Source organism: Symphalangus syndactylus, chromosome 12, assembly GCF_028878055.3.
Source record: "Symphalangus syndactylus isolate Jambi chromosome 12, NHGRI_mSymSyn1-v2.1_pri, whole genome shotgun sequence".
NCBI classification, from domain to species: domain Eukaryota; kingdom Metazoa; phylum Chordata; class Mammalia; order Primates; family Hylobatidae; genus Symphalangus; species Symphalangus syndactylus.
In genome coordinates this window covers 57884296-57901522 of record NC_072441.2, presented here as the reverse complement: position 1 = coordinate 57901522, position 17227 = coordinate 57884296, and the positions used below count along the sequence as shown (strand labels likewise).

Sequence of the window (17227 nt, the reverse complement as noted above, 5' to 3'; positions counted from 1 at the left end):
GTGATAAAAATCTACAAAGTGAAAACTGATTTGCACTTGTTTTGTTTTTCAGTTGTTTTATTACTGGTAAAGTTGAGTATTTCCCTAATGTACATTCCGTGCTTTTTATTTTATAACTTGCCAAAAATATATTGCTATATTGAATCAAAAATATTTTATCTTATAATAGCATTATTATATGTTAAAGTACAAGATTTTGTCTCTAATACATGATGAATGTGTTTTTATAGTTTGATTAACTTACTGTTTTCAGTTGTGGAAAAGATGATTTTGGAATTTATTTTTTTTCTTTCTATGTAATAAAATGAATTAATCTGTTTAAAAATTTTATTTATCATTCTTAGAGTTACTCTAATAGTAATTAATTTGTGTAAATATTCCCATAAAATTGTTTGTTTGTAATTAAAACTTTTAATGAACATAGAGTGAATATTGGTGTGTTATTTTCATCAGGCATAAACATTTTTGTCTAGAATGTCAGCTAGTTTCCTTACTAATTGAACAATCCATCTTTAATATTTCAGAAATAAGTATGTTTTTTTATCTGAATTGTATATGTATGCCAGTTTCACACTTTTATAATTGTTTTTAGGTTTTTTTTAATCAGTAGTTTCCTAAGTTAGATTTAATGCCTCTTATGAGTATAATTAGAAACTGTCTTTTACCACATTTGAAGAGTGCTGAAAGTGAAAATCAATAATACTTCTTTCTTACAAATGTGTCACTGACCTTGAAATATTCACTGTTAAATTCTTTCTGCCAGGCTCATCTTTTTTTTTTTACAATAAACATTTTCAAATAAAATTGTATCATCTAGAAAGAATGTGAAGATTTTTTAAATTATATTTAATTTTATAAAATTATATTTCTAAAGATATATTCTGATGCATGTCAGTGTAATTTAAAAAAATTTTTTGGTGGTGGGAAAAAGTAGTACTATATATAAAACAGTTTAGAGAAGTATATATACCATTTAATCAGAATACCTCACTAGTCATGTGAAGATGTAGTGCCTGTGTAAGAATGTGCATAGGAAAAAATTGGACTGTTTTATGTTATCAAAAAACAAAAAAATGTGCTAACTTTGAAATATATTTTTCCAGAAAATTATACTAATTGAAAATGTATAATGTGTGGGGCTCTCTCTCTCACTTTCTCTCTCTTACTGGGAAATTATAAAGAGAATAAGAAATTAATGGAAAGAGCTCTCAAGAATTTTGAAAATTAGGAAAAAGACACATGCATTTTGATCCTGCTTTCTCCCACCGGCTGAAGTTGTGCCCTTGTTAACTCCATGTTATGTGCAAAAAACAGGAAAATCTTATATTTGTAGGCAATGCCTTAACCATATAATATATACAGAAAATAGAAATTGATATTATATATACTATATAATTCATTTCATTCTTGTAGAATGATGTAAACTTTACGTATAAAAGGGTAGTGGCATTTACAAAAGGAGCTTCAGAAATCCAAAAAGACACAACTTCATTTGTACAGTGTCACTGGCAAATTAGAATCCCTTCCCACTGTTATCCCCTCATTCTGTTATTACAAACCTTTGAAACCAAGAAAGTTATACTAAAAAGTCCTGTATTTTTTTAGGTCTATTTTATTTCCAAGATGATTTTGTATCATTGGCTAATTAGTTATACTTACTCTAAATTTACAACTGTGCCTATAGGTTTTCCTCTTATGTAAATATCTAAAGTAACAGAAATACTATAGCTGGCATCAGAAATGAGAAGAGAAACACTACTGGTGTCATTAGAATTTAGCTTTATGGCCCTGTCAACATAATTAAATACTAAAAGTTCTGACACTTAAAAGAAGAACTGAGAACTGATTCCTTAGCAATTTAGGGTAGTTTCTGTAGGGGATTATATGAGAGATTCATGTACATTCTTCTACTCATAAAGGAAGACTCAAGGTTAGAGGTGCCCAAGGCTCAATCCTTTCGTTTCTCAGGTTTCCAAAGGCAGAAAAGTCCAGAGGATTGCAGATGTTTAGGTGGCTTTGCTAGATGTTAGAAGCAATGCTCTGGCATAAAACTCGTCAACAACCAAGATTTTAAACGTGGAAGTGAGAAATAGAATTAAGACAGTTTAATTCTTTATAATCACATTTACTTGCTAGGCAGAATATGAAAATATTTTTAAATGTCATTATTTTCCCTTTCCAAATGCAAGAAGGTATCATTTTATAAAATAAAGTTTTTCAGTTACTTTCCTTTTCTTGAAAAACCTACCCCCAAAAAAGAACTATTGTAATTTAAAGATTTTAACGGAATAATTATCTTTTAACATATATGTGTTCATCGCTTTTCCTTGCAAACATCTTTGGTCTTGCACTTTAGCAACTAGGGCAAACACATTGTGAACAAATAGCAATAAAATAAATAAAAAGCGCTGACAAATATTACTTAAACGGAAACCTGGTAGTTCTGCTTTTACAATGATCTTAGTCCATTTGGGCTGCTAATAAGTTACCTTAGACCAGGTAATTTATAAATAGAAATCTATTGCTCACAGCTCTGGAGGCTGGGGAGTCCAAGGCACCAGTAGATTCATGGTTTGGGAAAAGCACACTGTCTGCTTCAAAATGGTGACTTGTTGCAGCACCTTACATGGCACAAAGTGCAAGGCAGCACACTTCAACCACTTTTATAAGGACTAATCCCATTTATGTACCCTCATGACTTAATCAGTTATCAAATACTTCACCTCTTAATAGCATCCGAATGAGGACTAGGCCTAAAACATGAATTTTTGAGGGACATATTCAGGTAATAGCAAGTGGCAACGTACTTCCTTATGAAATTTCTGCTTGAAATAGCTAAATGATTCAGCTGAAGTAGAGTGGTTAACATTTTATCATTTCCCAGATAAGGCATAGTCCTCAGATATTTGATTTTTAAGTAGTATGTGGTGATTCTACTAAAAAGTTAAGTGACTAATTTCTGAGTTTCAAAAAAGATAATTTTAGAAGAGATAGTGAACTTGAAACTGAACAAAAGGCTGTCAAGCTACTGGCCTTCTCAAAGTTTACAAGGCCTGACTCCTCTTTCCTTTCCCCCACATCAATTTTTGAGTAGCTTTAAGATCTCATTGTGAGTTTTGTGTTACATTACCACAGAGTTCTTAGATACTTCCATCTTTAATAAAATCAGGTTGGGGGGAGGAGAGGAATCTGCAGAAGATTTTTTAAAAATCCAGAATGAAGACAATGGAGAACCTCAAAATGGACAGAAAAGTAATATATGGTATTCTGAGAAAAAATGTATCACTGTAAGCTCACAAAGAAAATGGGACCCAACAGAACTAAAGAGAACTATCAGGGAGAGTAGGAATGAAGTAAAATACCCAGAAAAAGAAGAATCTGCCCTCTTCACCTTCCAGACAAGTGAAAATCTACAGAATGGAGACGGAAAGCGAGGCTTACATAAGGATTAGAAAGAACAACATGCCCCCAAGTGATAAATCATTGATTACATCTGTCTGCATCTGATGGCTGAAAGTCAGGAGTTGTACCCATTTTCTTGCATCAGGAAAAAATTGTTGACATTACCCTCTTCGCCAGTGATAGATCCTGCATATTTCAAACTCACATCTGCTGAATGGCCAGGGCACAAGAAAGCAGGAATTTTCCTATAAGGATCAGGTGGAGTCAGTTCTTCTACCTTAATAGAGTTGTAATTTAGAAGTTTTGTTTTGCTTCATTTTTTAAAGAATGCTTTAAAGTTATCAGCCCCCTAAGCAGATAATCTGAAGCAGTTGAATTATTGAACAAAGTATGAGTGGCTATGGATCACTGGGAATTTTTTTCTGTCAATGAAGAATAAATTACTACCTGTGAACCAAATCATGTACAAGCAGGAAGTCAAAAACCACTAGGGTAGTTTAGATATTCCTGAAACTATATATCAAATGTGGGGGTCTTTTTTTTTTTTTTGAATCCTACAAACTAAGCTACCAAAACACAGAGTGATTCTGTGATTTCTTCTCTGGGATAAATACAGCTACCGTAGAAAGCAAAATTGGAAGGATAGACAAGAGGCCTTTAATTTATGGAAAATTTGGATTTTTACAGTAAATTTGAAATGGCTACAAAGGCATATATCTGTGCTGTGCTGTCTTTTCTGAAAAAGAAAAAATAAAGGACCGAAAGGACAGAGCTTCTAAAACAAACCACTTTGTCCATTGACACGAAGGTGAGGAGCGTGAAGAGAGTGTTATAGAACATGACCATAAAGTTTAACGTGCAGTAGATTATTAACCAAATGTTTTGGTGTATTTTATTACATTTGTGAACTCCAGAAAAACCATTTGAATTATTTTGACTTTTCCTTTAAACTTCATGTGAAAATTAAAGAATATGATAAATCTTGACATAAACGTCATGTATTTTCTGACATTCTTTATTGGCGTTGGAAAGTTTAATTACTGAGGTAATATCTGTATATTTATAATACCCTTTCACAATTCAAGCTCTAAAACTGCCTATAATAATTATAAATAATTAGTAGTAAGGGAAAATTTTAGACCTATTTTAGACAAATGCTAAGCAAGCCCTAAAATGTCTATATTTCATTTTTGACCATTGCTTGGATTTTCCTTGAGTGCATTTGTGCAGAAGTCTTGGTCTTACTTTTTATTTTTGATACATGACTCTGGTCAAAATTATAAAAATGATCTTAAAACCTGAACCTCATAGACCCAATTTTAGAAGACTTTAGAAATTGTTAAAATGGGTAAAAGGCAAAGGAAGGCTTTCACCTTTGAGGATAAACTGATTTGATCACATTTGGAATAACAAAGCATACAGCATTATACAATGAGTTGTAGACAAAACAAAAAACAAAGACAGATTCTCACTTGAGAATGGCATGAAATGAGGTAATTTGAATTTTAAGATAAATTACTGCAAAATTAAGCATTGTTCCCTGGTTTATATAAGTGTGTGGTAGCCTTGTAGTCTGCTGCACTGCTGTTAGTACTCACATACACAAGGCATACTTCTGATATCTGGATATTGGTTTAGTCACCGAAATGCAATAGTTCTAGGTTTGTGGTAGGTATGGAGGACCTTACACCACCTGATAGGTTGTAAGAACAACAAAAAAAATTAGCTAGATTAGATAGATAGATACACACAAATGTTCACACACTCATACAATTATGTGTATATTTACACAAACCCAAATGCATATATATTTATGAATGGCTCCACTAATCAACCTGTGGTAATTTAGTAATTACATAATCTAATAAAATATGATTTTATACTACTAAAAAAACAAGTGTTTTTGAAAGTGTAATTCCATAATTTTCAAAAAGGTCCAATACTGTACAACTTGTCAAAGTTGTTAATTCCAAGTACAATGATTGATGCCTAGTTGTAAAATATTATTTAGCTAATATTGCTGAGATAAAAGACTAACCACTGGTCAGAGATTGAATTCTAGGGAAATAATTTTGTGATTGTTATTGTCAAACCAAATGACATTCGAAACAACTAAATGGAAGAGTTTTGCCTCACAGACTGAAAAAAGAGACTTTCTTATATATTAAAATCCTAGAGACTGATGAACAGCTTTCTAGGTACAGATTCTACTCCCTCGCACCACCTCAGATGAGAATCAGATCTTAGTAATGTCAATCCCAATTCAGAACCTGAGAAGTTTAACATCCAGAAATACGTGTTGTAACTCTAAGAAGGGCAATGGCATAGCTAGATAAGCATCTCTCATGTATGCTGCACCCTTATCTCAGTGTACATTTCTCATGTATGCTGCATCCTTATCTTATGTGTACAATATCACTGATAGATGCATGACTCCCATAACAGAATATGGTGTATAAAAGTATCTAAAGGTGTTTCAGCATCTGCTGAATCCCATATTATTCTTTCCAAACCGTAGTCCATTCAGTACGGTACCAGAAGGGTGCTTCTGCTTCTGTATAATTCAGGGAATATTAGAAAATAGAATCTTGAGCAAGATCAGTTCACATATACAAGGATCACTAATAAAGAAAAATTAAAAAAATAAAATAAAAAATAATTGATTGATATAACAATTAAACGTGTAATTCAACTTTAGTGTATGTGTTTTCTCTTTTGGTTAATCTGTAATGTACCAGAAATGTAAAAGTTTAAGTAATCAAAATCTAACCTAAATAGTAGAGAGATTTTTTAACATTTAAGGTATGTAAGGAAAAGAAAAATGAAATATATCAAGAGGAATTCATACTCAGAAATTTAAAAAACAGAAAGACTCTACAAAGCTGCATAAAATTTTCAGGAAAAAAATCTGGTTTACTCATCCTTGTTGGTGGTACAATAGAGAAAGAGTTGGATAGAGGACAAGACTGAAATTATTTAAATGTAATCCCATATTATTCTTTCCAAACCGTAGTCCATTCAGTACGGTACCAGAAGGGGGCTTCTGCTTCTGTATAATTCAGGGAATATTAGAAAATAGAATCTTGAGCAAGATCAGTTCACATATACAAGGATCACTAATAAAGAAAAATTAAAAGTCACCCTTTGGCTCATTTCTATCAAGGCTGGTACCAATGAAATTCACTATCTATATTTTCCTATTTTCTGATAGTACGTAGGACCTGTGGTAAATGAGGGAGCAAGGAGGATAAAGAGATGGGGTCTGGAGTAAGTAAGGGAGAAAGAAGGAGAGAGGAGATATATACCCTCTGAATGTCTTTGGCAGAAGAATTTGAGGACAAAAAAATAGAATTTGTCTTTTCTCTCAAAAGCTGCTGGAACACTACTTAAAAAAAAAAAAAGTTCATAGGATTTCTTCTGACCATCAGAGGCAATATATTAATGCCTCTTTGCTTTTAAAACCATCTTGAAAGAAGAGCAACAAAATGCTTTAAACTTGTATTTCAATTTGTACTTTACAAGATTTTTATATGTACAGTTCCATTTCATCTTTTTACTGCAATGTGTGCTTACGATGTATGTAAGAATAATTCATTTTTATTAACCTACTTGAACTAAAGGATGACACAGTATAAAACAGGTTAAATGCTATTTCCCAAATCACAAATCTCAGAGGTAAAAGCTTCTTAACATCTGAGTTTTCAGACTCCCCCCTCTTCAGGATGGTTGTTTTTATTTGCTCTCATTATTTCCTATATGATTTTCTTTGGCAATTCTTTTGATCTTTTTTTGTGTGTGTTTGGGATGTGTATCTTCTTGTGAAATGAAAAAGAAAAACCCTGAGGCATTATTTCTCAAAAATATATTAGCTACAATTAAATGTATTGTATAAACCACTATTACTTAATAAGTACTTACATTGTATAGAGAAGGCAGTTGTAGCAATTACTAAAGACAACATATGGCAGGTGTCTTAAAGCTCTAGGGTGACAACAAAAACATATGACTTCAGCTCATAAGTGTTTTCGAAGATCTTCTTAACTGCCATAGTAATTAAAATGTACCAATATTTTTGAATATGCCAACTGACTTGAATATATGGAATGAATACGTTTTGTACTATTAAATTTACATGAAATATACATCTTAAGAAAATGTAGTCTGACCCTATACATGTATGCATATATTATCATATGAAGAAACCTTAGAAACAATCTTTTACAAAGCTGTCATGTATCATTTCTATTGTCTTCACATGATAACATTGTCTCTGAACATTTTCTGGTTAGTAATATATACTGTGTGATGATTGCAATCTGGTGGAATAAAGTAATAATTAGCATTAAGAAAACGTATTATTTCAAATCAACATGACAGTTTAGCTTTCCAGATCACACAGTACTACTAGTAACACCACTGTGATTAAAAGAAATGTTTGCTGAATTAAAACACAAATGAAAAATAATATGTTGGCCGGGCACGGTGGCTCACGCCTGTAATCCCAGCACTTTGGGAGGGTGACGCGGGTGGATCACGAGGTCAGGAGATCAAGACCATTCTGGCTAACACGGTGAAACCCCGTCTCTACCGAAAATACAAAAAATTAGCCGGGCGAGGTGGCGGGCACCTGCAGTCCCAGCTACTTGGGAGGCTGAGGCAGGAGAATGGCGTGAACCCCCCGGGAGGCGGAGCCTGCAGTGAGCCGAGATCGCGCCACTGCACTCCAACCTGGGCAACAGCAAGACTGTCTCGAAAAAAAAAAAAAAAAGAAAAGAAAAATAATATGTAATACCATTTTAATTCTGGGATCCCACATAATAGAGAAAAATACTTTCTAAGGGAAATTGGATTTTTTTCTTTAAACCTTTTATATTAGATATTAGAGGTTATTGGATACCCTTGAGGAAAGTTATTTTAAAAATATATATATAATTTTAAATTCATGACAACATAACCACTTGAAATTACCTTTCAAGTAAGGATTTAATTTTTATTTGTTTAATCAATCCAAGCTTTATGAAACACTTGAAGGTATATAAATTGCTAGAAACTTTAAGAAAAGAATATTAAATATCCTAAGAAAACTGTTTTTCATGAATTCTGTTAAATTTAAACAATGGTTCTAAGTTACAGGTCAAAATGGATCAGGCTAAAAATGTAAAATGTTTTAGATTTTAATGTAAAATATAATATGTTAACCTAAGGTTAATTTCTTTATTTTTAAACACTCAGATTGTATCCAGTAGGATTCAACGTGAGAAGAGACTCTACTTTAGGTTTTTTATTTATTTCCTTTGTTTTTTCCACAAACAGAAAGTGCTTACAAAATCAGAAGTCACCACTGGAAATACGAAGTTTGAGAACATATTCCCTTAGATGCCTTGTATATATCTGAAAACTGAGACCAAAAAGCTGCTGCTAGATCTGTAGCTCAGCATCAACAAAATAATGACTGTACTCTGGAATTCTGAGCTTAGCTAGTTCAACTGATTCTCTCTATAAATCAAGCTATGGACACTAAACACTCAGTTCAGTTGTAGCAACATCTATCTACAATTCAAATACCTTGTTTGATAGCAGAAATGTTAAACAAATACCAGAAGTGTTTCAATGTAATCAGGAATACAAAAACCAATCTAAGTACTTAAAATAGTGGAAATTTAATTAAGGCAATTTGATTAATGCTGACACTGACTCTTTCAATGTAAATTGAAACTCAGGTCTACTGTCTCAATATTGAATGTACTAACTCTAGAAGAGATACTGTACTAGATCACACAGCAGGCATGAATCTGTTATCATTGATATCAGTAAAAAAAAAAAAAAAAAAAAGGAGGGTGTTAAATACATCCTGCTTTTAAATAATTGACAGAGATCAATGATTGTCAAAGAAGAATGATTTTTTCCCCTTATGGGACATTCGACAGTATCTGGAGATAGCTGTGATTGTTAAACACCAGAATGGAGTGGGATGATATATAGTGGGGAGAGGTTACATTGAGTCAGTGTCAGCATTAATAACTAAGTATGCCAAATTTTAAAACATCACTGGCATGCCACTTGTGGTAGATAAAATTGTCCTTTATTCTTTTTCTTTCTTTTCTCTCTATATTGATTATGACTTCCCTGTGGGCAATTTATACCTCTTGGCACCTGTGTCTTTGGTCTTGGATCTGTGAAATGCTTTGTTTTTTAAAAGAGTGTGTGGGAAAACTTTGCAATATACCAGTTTCCATCTGAGGCCTTAAAATATATGGCAATTTTTTATCAGCACTCAGAGTTTCCAAATTATGAAATGTTACAAGCATATTTCAAAAAGCCATTGCTCTGTCAGCCTTGGATCTGTGGAACAGACATGGACCCAACCAAAACTTGCAGTCCTGCCTAGCCCATCCAAGTCTGGGGAAACGTAACCAAGATTATCAAACTGCAGTCATGCAGACACATGAGTAAAACATAAATGATTGTTGTAGTAAGCCACTGAGATTTTGTTATTGTTTTGTACTGAACTTCATCACAAAAGAATGCTTGGATATACAACGTAGTCACTATTAGCCCTCTAACTTAGGGGAAGACATGATTTTATGTGTTGTAAATAACTTTACAAAATCAGGCAATTTGAAAGATAATTTTAAATTTGTTTTCTAACACAAATATTATACCTTCTCTGATTCTAATTCATTTATAACATTATAGATTTATATCATCACATCAAAAAAAGTATGTGAAGTGTGAGTTTTAAACATTCTCCATCTGTGTGGGTGAAAGAGTGATACATTATTTGTGTTATTTGAAAAGAGAGAGAGAGCCTGCAATTGATATTAAAAATTAAAGAAATAGGTGGTTCACAAGAGTATCCACTGATATCCTAAGTTAAGCTGTCAAAGAATTAGAAAAAGTTTACTTTAGGCAGAATTAGTATTAAGAGCCACAGGAGGAGAAGAGAGAAGGAAGACAGGAGAACCTATGCATCTTCTTTGGAAAGGGGGAACAGTTGGTGGAAGAACCACAATTATAATTTTGTAGGATATAGATTATGAGAAATACTACCTGAAATATCAAATGAAGTAACCCAAGAAGTGTGATACTACAACATAAGCCCCTAGGAGAAAATAATTTTGAGTGTATTTTCTACAGGAAAAAATGCATATATAAGAGAAAATGGAAAATAGTAATAATGTATTTCAAGGATATTATCCTCTTTGCTATCTTCATAAAGGAAACAGGGGTTATAAATGTTACATGGTATGACTATCTAATATTGTAAAGCCCATACAAATAAAGATTTGAATCTAATATATTAGTTTACCTTTATGTATGTTTGCTCTCTTTCTCAAATTCCTAGATGACTATATCATATTTGCACTTCTTTATTCAAATATCAAACACCTCTTATACCATATCCACTCTTAACTGAACATATTGCTTTCAAGTTCACATAATGATTGAAGTGGTCATATTCAACTGTGGCCAAATTGAAGGTCTTTCTAGGGAAAGTGTGGGATCCCAGAATTAGAATAGGGTATCTTTGTCAATAACTTATGAATATTAAAACCTCTCCATCTTCTTTCCTAGCTGTATAAGTCCTAAAATATCCTATACTCTTTTAAAATGGGTGACCTGAATCTGCTTCCAGCAAATCAGAGAACTTCCATCTATGTCCATCTATGTACCAGATCACACAAATATTCTCAGTTTTGTCTGCATTATACTTTGTTTCTCTCCACTAAATTTTTCTCATTAGCCTACACTTCACTGTTCAGTCATTGCCTAGTTTTGCTCTTTGCTTTATAGTATTATCTTTGAAATCATTGTCTATACTATATCAGATATTTTTCTTGCATTTTCTCTCAAATCACTAGAGTCTGGTTTGGTTGTCCCACCAAAACTGCTTCTTAATGTGATTAACAATCTCTATTATCAGTGAAAATTCATCTCTCCTCTTATTATTTGCAATATCAACAACAAACATATTTCATTTCTCTCTTCTCTCAGAATCATTTTCTTCATCTTTCTGAGCATTTGCCTCCTACCTGATTTTCCTCCTACCTTGTAGTTGCTCATTCTCCTTTTCTGCTCAATTTTCCTCATCTCCTTGACTCTGATATGTGGTAGTATCCCAGTAACATTAAATTTCTTTCTTCTTAAAATCTACCTGAGAATGTTGTCTTTAAAAACTCTATTGAGATGAAATTCATGAACATAAAATTACTCAATGTATGTCTCAACTTTTTTCCTGTATATTTAGAGTTGCACAACCATTGCCATCACAATCTAGTTTTAAAACATTTTCTTTGCTCTCAAAGAAATCCCATATGAATTCACAGTCACTTCTCATTCATCTCCCTCTCCCCAAGCTCTATTTTCCTATTCTGGAAATTTAATATAATTGGAATTCAAAATATAGGGCCCTTGTGAATTGTTTTCATTGTTCCTTTTTTTTTTTTTTTTTTTTGAGACGGGGTCTCCTTTCTCTGTTGCCCAGGCTGGAGTGCAGTGTTGTGATCTTGGCTCACTGTAGACTCAAACTGCCAAGCTTAAGTGATCCTCCCACCTCAGCCTCTGGAGTAGCGGGTACTACAGTCACATGCCACCACACCTGGCTAATTTCTGTATTTTTTCCTAAAGACAAGTTTTCACCACGTTGCCCAGGCAGGACTTCAACTCTTGAGCTCAAGCAATCTTCCTGCCACAGCCTTCCAAACTGCTGGGAGTGTAGCCATGCACCACCATGCCCAGGCCCAGCTGGAAATATTTTCTAAATATCATTTTTACAATATCTATTTTAAGCGTATAATTATATAATTCTATTCTACATTATCCTTTATCCTAAAACTCGCTGAATTTCTTCTAAGTTCCAATTTTGTTTTAATTAATTACCTAGCATTTGTGTATACAGTCATCCCTAGATATCCATGGTGGATTGGTTCCAGGACAATCCTCTCCCCTGCAGATGTCAAAATATAAAAATACTCAATTTCCTTTTAAAAAATGTCCTAGCATTGAATTCCAGATTCCACTTCAAGAAGGCTGACTAGAGATATCAAAAACCCATCCTCTGTAGAAATGAGAACAAAAATTATAAATCGGTAATGATTCCTTGAATAGAAGGTCTAAGAGAGAACACCAGAGTTTAACCAAGAACTCATGGGAAACACCTAAGGCATAGAAGAAGGAAGCAAGCAGCCAGCTTGGCCTAGATCAGGCTGGAGCCACGAGGAGCTCATGGTACTCTGGGGAAAGAGTAAATGAGGGTGCTTTGGTGGTCCACACACATGCTATGGGCTGCTGCAATCCGAACCATGAGAAAACTCCTTTACTCTTACAAACCCTGACGCTAGCAAGGCTACTGATTTCAAAACCAGTGAAAGCATTAACCAGACTGGGAACTTGCCCTGGGTCATTCACCATCCCTCCAGACTTGAGCAGCTGTGGCAGAGCACCATTTTGGAAGCACATCTGTCACAAGATTACAATCAGCACTGAGAAGCATAGACCCCACGTCTCTACATCCCAGGAACTCCTGCTGATATTGCCCAGTGTCCACTTAGAGAGCTGCAACAACACAGCACTGGCTGGACCCAGAGGTGCTGCAGGCTCCTCAGTAATCTAGTCCATAGGGAGTGTTATTCTTCAGAGAAAGGATTATGAAGTGCAACAAAAAAGCAGACCTTAGGATAAAATAAACCAAAGGGCACTTTTATCAGGTCTGCAAGCTATTTGCCTGTGGCTATGTAAAAATATTTTCCATCTCATCCCTAGCAGAGATAAAAACTATGTTCATCTTTGTAAGTAAATGGTGAAATTCCCTCCCACCAGCAACACAGCCTCTGTGCTAAAACACACACATAGAGAAGAGGATACCTCCTCTCCTACTGCATACTTGCTCCTTCTGCCACTGAAGTCTGGGATGGATGAACCTGAGGGCTCCCTCTCTGAGTCTGTGAGTGACAACTGTTAACCTACTGTTGGTGTGGGCTCTGTGCTAAAGCTCAGGCTTGAAGAGTGGGATCCCTCACCACCATGTGTGGTGCTATGGCACTGTTGCTACAGAGAGCAGGAGAATTTGAGGGTAGTATCTCTAGGCTGTGGGTGGAGACACTGCAACACAGCTACCACCAACACTGGCCTGCAATTCTCAAGGCACAGAGGGTTGTCCCACAACTGCTACTGCCATCACCAACACTACACCAGCTTCACAGGGACTTAAGAACCCACTCACCCATCTAGGCCACTTCTGCCACTACTGATATCTGAGCAAGCCACCAGGAGGCCCGAGAATCAGCATTCTGGTAACCACCAATACAGGTGCAGTTGGTGAATAAAATAGGGGCATAAAATAGGCAATGCTCAACCCACTACTGCTACTATGGGGCATAAAGATTGGCTCACCTTTCCTCCCAGTTCCCAGCACAAGTTCCTTATAGCTTCTACTGATAACTACATCCTAATACTCAGGAAATCACAGAAAGTACTAACAATGTTTACAGCCAAAGAAATATAGAGACTACACTACTGCACATACTCAGGATCAAAGCCAAAGGGCCCTACCCAGCCCAAAACACATTTGTAAGGAAAATCCTACTCTACAAAAGTAAATTGAACAATAGGAAGAAGTGGCTGTTACACCAGAGGTGCAGATGTCAATGTAAGGCACAGAAAACATAGAAACACAGAAAGATATGGCACTTCCAAAGGAAACCAATAATTAACCAAGAATAGGTCTTAATAAAAAAATTTTCAAAATCACGGATAAAACATTTAAAATATTGATTTTAAAAGACACTCAGATACAAGATAATTCTAAAAAAAAATACGAATTAATCAAAGACAATTCAGGACATGAATGATACATTTACCAAAGATAAGATATAAACAAAAAGGAAACAAATAGACATTCTGGCACTAAATAGTTAACTGATAAAATACATTTCAAAGATTCTAAAGTAGATTAGATTTGGCAGAAGAAAGAATCTCAGAACTTATAGACAGGTTATTTGAAATAATCCATTCAGACAAAAACAAAGGAAAAAAAAGATTAAAAAGAGTGATGAAAGATTTCATGACATTTGAGACAACATAGAACAGTTAAACATTCAAATTATCAGCATCCCAAAAGTGTATAGAGACAAAAAAAAAAGTGGTAAAACTATTTAATGATACAATAGATAAAATTTTTCCAAATCTAGCAAATGATTTAGATGTTTAGATACAGGAGGATCAGTGATGTCTAGTAAGATATGTTGAAAAAATCTCTCTTTATAGCACATTATAGTCAGATAGTATGAAGTCAAAGATAACGAGCAGATCCTAAAAGCAACAAGAGAAAAGTGCCTAGTCACCTATAAAGGATTATCAGATTAAAAGCTTCTCAACAGAAACTTTAAGGGCTGGAAGAGAATGTCACTGTATATTTAAAAGGCTGAAAGAAAAAAAAAAAAAACACTGCTAGTCAAGAATATATTAACATCTTTCCCACACAAGCAAATTTTGAGGGAATTTATTATCATTAGACCAGACTTACATGAAATGTTCAAGGGAGTCCTAAACTTGGAAGCAAAAAGATGACATTATTACAGAAACACATGAAATTGTAAAACTCATGGGAAAATAAATCACACAAATGGAGGAGTCAACTGGTGCCACTACAGAAACCCAAACAAAAATGACAATCAGTATAAGACAAAGGAACAAACAATATATAAAACAATTAGAAAACAAATATGACAGGAAATAAGTCTCACATCAATAAGAACCTTGAACATAAACAAATTATTTATGAGATAAAAAATGGTAGAATGCAAAACATATGATCCCACCATATGCTGCTAAAAAGAAACTCAACTCACTAGTAAAGACACATAATGACTAAAAGTAAAGAGATGAAAAAAAAAATCCATGCTAATGAAAACCTAAAGTGAGCATGAATAGCTATACTTAGAACAGACTGAGTCAAGGACAGTAAAACAGGACAAGGAAGCTTGTTATATAAAAGGATCAATCCAGCAAAAGTATGTAGAAATTATAAGATACACACTCCAAATACTGGAGCACCAGATTCATAAAGCAAATATTACTAGATTGTTGGAGGCTACACAAGTGTTTCTTATGATTAGGCATAATTGAAGCCTGTTAACAATATGAACCTGTGATCAATTAAGTAGCTGGCCACTCATTACCTTCTCCTCCTTGCTCTTGTTACGTAGAGAAGGGTACCATTTACAGGGAATAAGCATCAGTTGAGCAACATATTCTCCTGGTTCAAAAACCCAAAGATCTTGCGACATTACCACTACCTGAATTTCTCCTTCACAATCAAAATCAACAACTCCTGGGCCTGTAAGTTAAGACAGCTTTTACCAAAATCAATCCCATGTGTCTTGTTGGCAAAGGTTTCCAAATACCAGTTTGCAAAGGTCTCCAAACACCTGTATGAATCTTGATCAGTTTGTTTCTTTCAATTAACATAATTTGTTCTCTAGGAGATCTAATCCTGCGTTTCCAGGTGTTCCTAGGGAGAGAGAATCAATACGCAACGAGGGCAAAGTTCCGGTGTTTCTATTGAGAAATCGGGAAACTGTGTTATAAGATCCCTTTGCCTAGAGGTATGGAGGTATTTTTTTTAAAAAACGTCCAATTTTTCTACACTTATAACACTTTCCCACTTTAGGGCTCAAACCTTGGCTTCTTTTAGATCTGTCAGTTACCAAATTAGCAACTGCCTGAGTCAATACTGCAAAGCAACGAAGCTCAGTTCCCACATCTTGACAAGCTCGGAGAAAACCTCCCAAGTCCACTGCATATCTCACAGGTGCCAGTGCACATTTACAATCCACGAAAGCCAAAGCTAAAGTTAGCCTTTCTGTAGCCACAAAAGACAGTACGTCCAATTTCCATTCTCCCTCTCCTGTTCACCACATTCGATAGGTGTTGTAGGTGGGTCAAAAAATTCTCTCCAACCCTGAACTAATGATCAAAATATGGTAGGTACCAAACTCCAAACAAAACAGAAAAGAAATAGCCAAATTCTTCCCCATGTTATTCTGATTCAAAAAATTCCCATTCTTTGTACCTCTAGGGCACTGATCAGTGTCTTTTTAGAGCACTCACCTCTTGTTGCTGCCAGCGGACTTGTAGCGGGATTTCTCATTCTTCTAGTGGGTTTTAGTTTTTTCTGTTCAAGCAGACCTTCTTCGTTCAGGTCCATATCAGGTCCCTCCAGGTCTCTGTTTGTCCCTGTTAGTCCCTGTTCAGGTGCCACTTGTGGCTGACTGCCACTGTTAGTACTTCAGACTGTCGTTACGGCAGCTACTAATGTTACTACTTGAGACCATCATTACAAGACTGAATGAAGGGACGAACATAGAAATAACAAAAAACGAAAGTAATCATTTTAAGGAAAGGCTAGGATGCGGAAGAAGAGGAGAGCTCTCTGCTCCTAGTGAGCAAAGGCAGCCACCCGACCTTCTACAGCCCTTCCTATTGGTTGGGTAACAAGAGCAAGGAGGAGAAGGTAACGATTGGTCAGCTGCGTAATTGATCTCAGGTGTGAACAGGCTTCAATTATGGCTAATCATAAGAAACACTTGTGAAGCCTCCAACACGCTCTAAAGAGAAAGATACACTGCAATACAATGACAGTGGAGTCAATGGGGGAAATTAAGATGGCCATAAAAATATTTTAAAACAAATGGAAATGGAAACACAACATAAAATAAAAAAACCTATGGCATACAGCAAAAGCAGCGCTAAGAGTTAAGCATATAGCAATAAATGCCTACATCAGAAAGTAAAAAAAATTGCAAACTAACAATCATACAATGTG

The 17227-nt window shown here is 34.8% G+C and overlaps 1 long non-coding RNA gene across 1 annotated transcript in view; it reads right to left on the bottom strand.

Annotated features, from left to right (window-relative positions):
* Positions 1-16788, bottom strand: part of LOC134733759 (uncharacterized) — a 179838-nt gene extending 163050 nt beyond the window's left edge. The window contains exon 1 of the long non-coding RNA XR_010117365.1: positions 16513-16788. This is a non-coding gene — a long non-coding RNA (uncharacterized lncRNA). The remainder of the gene's footprint in view (positions 1-16512) is intronic.
* Between the last annotated feature and the right edge of the window lie 439 nt (positions 16789-17227).